This window comes from Solanum lycopersicum, chromosome 4 (assembly GCF_036512215.1).
Source record: "Solanum lycopersicum chromosome 4, SLM_r2.1".
NCBI classification, from domain to species: domain Eukaryota; kingdom Viridiplantae; phylum Streptophyta; class Magnoliopsida; order Solanales; family Solanaceae; genus Solanum; species Solanum lycopersicum.
In genome coordinates, this window is record NC_090803.1 from 38,029,578 (window position 1) to 38,037,181 (window position 7,604).

The window sequence follows — 7,604 nt, forward strand, 5'->3', positions numbered from 1 at the left end:
TTAGTATATAGATAGTTCAATGTGTTACGCGATGTTCTAATTGAACATTTTTCGGCTATTACCTTGGTGGATGACATTGTAGTTGCTAAAAGAGTCTATTGTAGTTGTCCCATAATATTGCCCAATAAATTTAATTTGGTCGATTTGTTAGAGATTTATGTGTTGGACTTTGATGTCATATTGGGGATGGATTCGTTTATATGCCTTTTTTGCGTCCATTAATTGTAGGACATGGGTAGTGAAGTTCCAAATTCTTAATGAACCCGTCTTCTAACGGAAGTGGGGTAATTCAATCCCTAGAGGTCGAAATATTTGGTGTGTAAAAGAATGTAAGATGATCTCTATGGGGGTCTCTACCATGTTGTGAGAGTTAAGGACCTTGAATTCAAGATTCCTCCATTACAGTCGGTACCCTTTGTGAAAGATTTTTTGAAGTCTTCCCCGATTACTAGCCCAAAGTTCCTCCCAAATGAGAAATAGACTCCGACATAGACTTTCTGCCGGATATGAAACCTATTTTAATTCCTCCTTATAGGATGGCTCCGACTCAGTTGCAAGATGTAAAGGTTCAACTCAGTGATTTACTCGACAAGGGTTTCATAGGACCTAGTATTTCTTTTTCGGGTGCTCCAGTATTGATTGTATTAAAGAAAGACGGATCCCTTAAGATGTGCATTGATTATCGTCAATTAAATAAGGTTACCATAAAGAACAAGTATCCTCTCCCTAGGATCGACGATTTGTTTCATCAACTCCAAGGGGAAAGCTAATTTTCAAAAATTGACTTAAGGTTGGAGAATCGCGAACTTATGGTGACAGGTGAAGGCATACTTAAAACGGCATTCCGAAATAGGTAGGGTAATTATGAGTTCCTTATTATGTCTTTTGGAATAACTTAAACCCCAACGACTTTCGTGGACCTTATGAATAGAGTGCTACAAGATTTCCTTGAATTTTCTTTGAACTGTTTTCATTGATGATATCTTGGTATATTCTAAGACTAAGGATGAGCATATTTACCACTTGGGTGTAGTATTGCAAGTCCTCAAGGAACACAAACTCTTTTCTAGATATAGTAAGTGTGAATTTTTGTTGAGCCCGTTGGTTTTCTTGGTCACATCGTTTCAAGTGAAGTTATAGAGGTTGATTCGAAGAAAAAAAAAGTATTTAAAAATAAGCCTAGAACCTTGACTCCATCAAATATTCAACGTTTATAGGGTTTAGCCGGGTAATTAGATTTATTAACGGGTTTGCATCTATCACTTCTCCTTTGACAGCCTTGACCCAAAAGAAAGTTATGTTTGAGTGGTTCGAAGCTTATGAAAGGAGTGTCAAAGATTTGAAAGATAAGGTTACCTCCGCTTCAGTTTTGATCTTACCAAAGGGTACCCAAGGGTTCATAGTGCATTCTGATGTTTCGTCTGTAGGTTTGGGTTGTGTCCTCATGCAAAATAGTAAGGTAAAAGATTATGCCTCTACACAACTCAAGGTGCACAAAAAGAACTATCCAATTCATGACCTTGAATTAGCGGCCGTAGTGTTTTCCTTGAAAATATGGAGGCATTATACTCATGATATCAATGTGGATGTATTTACCGACCACAAAAGGCTCCAATATGTGTTCACTCAGAAGGAGTTGAATCTCTGACAAATAAGATGGTTGGAACTTATATTTGGTGGAGGAATAAGCTAGATTGTACCTGAATGAGATTGTGAGTTTGCATGGGATCCCTTTGTCCATCATTTTGGATAAAGGTGCCCAATTCACTTCTCGTTTTTGGAGGTCTTTTCAAAAGGGGCTAGGTACTCAAGTGCAACTTAGTACAACTTTTCATCCTCACATAGATGGTCAAGCATAGTGTACCATCCCAAAACCTAAAAGATATGTTGAGAGATTGTGTTATCTACTACAAGGGTAATTGGGACGATCACCTACCGTTGATAGATTTCTCCTACAGTAATAACAACCGTTCAAGTATTTTTATTGCACCTTTTGAAGAACTGTATGGTAGGAGATGTAGGTTTGAAGTTGGGTTGTTTGAGGTAGGAGATTCTTCAATCCTTGGTCCTGAGATAATCTATGAGCCCTTAGAGAATGTTCAAATGATAAGTGATATTATGAAAACAACATATAGTTGGCATAAATCTTGTGCCGACAAACGAAGAAGAGACCTTGAATTTGAAGTAGTTGATAGGGTCTATTTGTAGATTTGAAACATGAATATGGTGATGAGAAAGCTTAGTCCCCGGTATGTAGAAGAAAATGGGTCCAACAGAATTCCAAGATAACAACCACAATTACCCATCATAATACACCTAAAAAACATTAAGTAATCAAAATTTATCATAATTGATTAATAATTTTTTTTCAAAGAATACCCATGTGTAGAGAAAGACCCACGTGTAGAGAAAATCTTATGTGTATAGCAACACCCTAGATTTTTTTGGATGTTTTGAAAACATCTTTCGGGGGACCTCTTGGGGAAAGGAATCCCAAGATTGAAAGAAACCATACCATACTGAAGACTTTGCCATAAAATTTACGTTGAAACCATTGATAATCGATCCTCTTCTTGGAGCTTTAGTGTTCTTCAATGGAGATTTGATGAGAGAGAGAAACTAAAGAAAAGGAAGAACTTCTATATTTTCTTTATATCTAATTGAGTTGTTGTGTTTTTAATTGCAGAATGGGTGAAAAATGACCAAAACAATATATATTAACCTACCCAAACTACCCAAAACACCCCTACACTAGTCGTACTTTAACATAGAGGTCCAACTTGACTTTTCAATTAATTCTCAATTTTTTCAAGATTTGAAGGTGGGTCCGCAACATGCCACCATGCCCAATTTATTTTTCGGAAAATACATTGGACGAAGAAGACCTTGTTTCATCTCCATGTCGGGGATGTGAAATTTTTAAGATTGACGGCCAGGCACACGACACACGACCACTACCGTAATCTGCCCGTTGAAATATTTTCTTTGTTCCTCCTCTCTCAACCATCAAAACTTTGTGAACTTTTTCCCCAAACCCTTAGGACTGTAAATACCCCTTAATAGGTAATAATATATTAGGTTACAATCTAGTTTAGGTCATAGAATATCCAGGGAATTACAATATCTCCACCTTAGCAACATTCATCCTCAAATGACATATAAAACCTTTAATATGGGTAAAAGACTCTAGACTAGTAGCCCAATAACAAGTAATATCAAAATGAGTCACAACTCATAGGAATTCTCAACTCCTTTCAAAAAACAATTGTAGCATTAAAACATAGGAACTGTACCAACCAGGGAGCACCCCCTAGAAGTTACACGGGCGTAATTGACCTCTCAGAGGTCTTGTAAAAGCCCTTAGACATCTTTTATTACATATATATGAAAAGTAGTATTCAATTAAAACTTTTTATCATAATAGTTGAACTCTTTGGTAAAATCATAAGGAAGAACTAAGTCTAAACATAACCCATCTTAGACACAAATAATATCATAGGGTCCTGACCCTTACATCAATTTGAGAAGAACTATTAGTCTTTTACAAGTATTTTAGAAAAAATAGGAAACAAAACATAACCATGCACTCGAACATATAAAGACATACCATTCTTGAGAGAATTCTATTCCCAAGCTTCAACTTCTAAGAATATCCTCACTTGCGACCTACACTTGTAGAAATAGAAAACATACCTAATTATCACATTGAATAAACTAAGTATGATTAACATGCAAGGAAACCATGCTAAAATGGACATTTACTTTGAAGTATAATTGTCATGCTCTTTTGTTAAAAGCCTCATGAAACAAGTATAAGAACCATCTTCAAATCGAACTTCACATATAAGAAATATTAAAGTGATCCACAATATACAAATATCACAACTTGCAAAACGTATAAACATATAGACCTCCTATCAAAGGTCATCCTAAGACCCACGTAAGTAAGATATGAAGCACCCGCCTATACAACCCCTTCACACACACCTAAGAGATCCCCAAGACTTCCCAAAGTAATATTATTCCTTTTTTTTTATCATTTAGACTCTCTATCTAAGGTTAATCTAAGACTTACCTATGTAAGACATGAAGAGAATGCCATACACCCTATTCTAGTGTATCTAAAAAATCCTCAAATATACCCTAGAGAAGAACCTTTCTGCTAAACATGCATTAACATAAGTCATCATTATTAAATAAGCCATTTAAGTGACAAGTAATAATTACAGTACTTCACATAATGGTCTTAGAGGACATATGGAACCCACCTAACATCTTCAAAGCCTACACGTCCAATGTATATATAGCGTCCCATTATAGTTCCTAAAAGTTGTAGAACCTATCTAATGACTGGAGTGTACATCCCATATGATGATAATAAGCATTAACCGATATAGACCACACTAGCTAGGTATTGAATCCGGTGTCATAAGACCCCACACCATGGAAGTTGTTCCACTTGCTAAAGGTAGAACTAGTAATCATCCTATGTTGACAAATTGTTAAGGAATATCAAGGGCTTCATTGTACTCTAGTCTCATCTAAAGTAGATCTACTACCTCAAGCATATTCACTAGGTTCTTTGCCTTGTTTCTCATAGTGTAATTCATTCACATACTAGTATCACTATGTCCTACATACTTATAATATTCTTTATTCCAAGGATGGGTCCACTAGGGCTTCCAACCAAGGTCTTTAGCATATCTCCTATGACTTACTTAGAGATGGTTTCTTTTCAGTCCTACCAACCTACCCCTAAGTCCATCATTCCACTCAAGAAGGTTACCATTACAATATTTCACTTTATGGCTTCTTATTAACCTTGTTTTCCCTATTCAAGGTTTTCATATTCACTTAGGGTTCTATACATATCAAGAAGGGTAACCATGCAGAGGTCTACCGATTAAAAATATACTCTAGAATACCTCATTTAATCATGCAAGGAAGGGAGCCAACCTAGATCTACCGGTCCTACATTTTCATTATTTCAATCATTCATTACCATTAAAGAACCAAGTATGGACAACTAGTCTTCAACAAAAGATAAAACATCATTCTCTAAAGGATCCTCCTAGTCCTTCATAACATATATAATCTACTAAAGAGGCAACATATCAAATTACCACATTATAGACCTTACAAGATGATATAGACATCACACGAAAACTTAATTTTATAGTTTTTCACATTCGTTATCATGATCATACCATATTTCACGATATAATGCCGACAAGGCCATGTTATTTACGATTGTATCAAGTAAAAACCGCCAACCTAAGTGGACGATAACAAACAACAACAATTATATATCAATTTAATTTTTAAAGAAGGAATAGGTCAACTCAACCATTTCATAGCCATAAGCATCATCCTTTAGCCTTTCCACTACAAATTCAGATAATAGAAATATTACCCATAACAATATGCATAAGACTAAGACAGTAATTCAACTAAATGAATGATCCATCAATACTCAATATAGATATCAATATTATATGGCAGCCATGAAAAATTGTAACAATATTCAGTACATAATTCAATAGCCCAATACAATCAACACATGCCTTCAATACAATTAAGCCATGATCAATTCATCCACATAAGAGACAAAATAGGAATTCATGTAATACATAGGTTCATATAGTTTTTGATCTTAAAAGATTCAATTGATATCAATTACTTCATAAAATATTGATTTAAATCTTTTCATGCAAGAACCAATCTTTAAAATTCAAAATAGAACTTTATGGATTTTTGAAGAGTCTTCGAAAAGCCTTTGGAATGTGGCTCCTTGAATGGAAGAAGAATAAAGTATGAAAACCCATACCTGTATTTAAGAAAATCCACGAAATTTTGTGATGTAATCAATGAAAAAATGAAATCCTAGCTTCAACCTTGCTCCAAGCTTCAATGGAGTCTGGGGAGAATTCTATTTTATCTTGGGTTTTGATTTTGAATAGTGAATTCTAAATTAGGGTTTAGTCTTATTATTTATTTTAAATTAAATAAAAACACCTAAAATAACCTCCCATGAATTAATTAGAAAGATAGGTTAATTTTCCAATCTACCCCTAACTTGGCCGAGACTTGTAGAATAATTGTAGGCCTCAATCGACGTTCCAATCAACGGATGTCGAATTACGATCAGACCGTATTCGTGGTCCATAGTTTTGGTCAGAGACTGATATTTTGGGGATAATATACAACAACTAATCATGAATCCTCACCCCCAATCAACATGTCGTCGTTTGATCCACTAATCACCGATTGATGGTTATCGTTTGAGGATTGTTTTGGAAGCTTTCTTCCCAAGGTTTGGGTCGTACTAAAGGACCCTTAGGGTGGTCCATGGGGAATTGTGACCAGACCTTTAAACCTTAAATTGGATCATTTAGAATTTAGGGTCATCTCCTATAAAATTTGAGGCTAAACAGCATGTAAAACATATAAAGGCACACTAGAACACACAATGACTAGTTTCTAAACATCTTGATCGTTCTTCGACATTTAACTTCCAATCTTTTCCAAACTCTTAAAAATGATTTCTATTGATATAATTCACCCGTACACATTATTAACTCATTAAACACATGTTAGGATATAATTTAACCTAGTTTGTTTTGAGGCTTGTCACATTCTCCCCCACATGGACAACATTCGTCCTCTAATGACACTAAAACAATTTGAGCCCTTTTAAGATTTAATGACTTAAGACTAAAAGAAAATAACCATACAAAATAATACATAATAAGAACATATTTAGGAGGACATAAACTCCACATAATCAAGAGACTCAAAACAGAATAAGAAAGTAGGAACAACATCTAAGATTTATTATACAATAAGATTCTTATTTCACATAGGAGGAAATTCCTTCTACATATATATTCATACTCATATCATTATTTCTAAGCACATTATGTCAAAATTTTGTAAAACACAATTATTCAACATTCTTAAAGAGCTCACTGTAAATCCTGCTTATTGGCTACTCATGCAACATTTTAGCAATTTACTCTAGAGATATGAAAATATGATAGACAAAATAATTTAATGTAATTTAACCGCATAATCATAAACTCATGAAAATATGCACAATGCAAGAAGATAAATAAAGCTCATTTTCACTTAGATTCCTAAACACATGCAACATGCTACTAGAATGTTCTAATTCTCAAGCTTGATTAGAATAGAAGAGAAGAGACAAGATTTATCAACACAACTATTCAACATACTCCCCCACGTAGAAGCAACCCATAAACACATCAAAGGGAAAATATAATTTAACAGCACCTTCATCAAAATTTTCTTCCTTGTTAACTTGGAGAGCATAAAAATGACCACGAAATTGATGAATATGAACCATACCTTCACAAGGATACTTCTTGGTATCTATCCCCTTATAAGTAATGTTTGGAAAATTTCTCACCTTTTGGTCATCCTTTCCACTACCATAACACCCACTAGTACCGGCTTAACACTTTCCAAAGTATTTCTTCCGACAATTTGAGCAAATAGGCCTAACACTTTTAGAATCACCATCCCTCTTATCGTAGGCCTTAGGTTATCTAGGATCATGTTTGTTTGGATTAAACCTAGGTTTT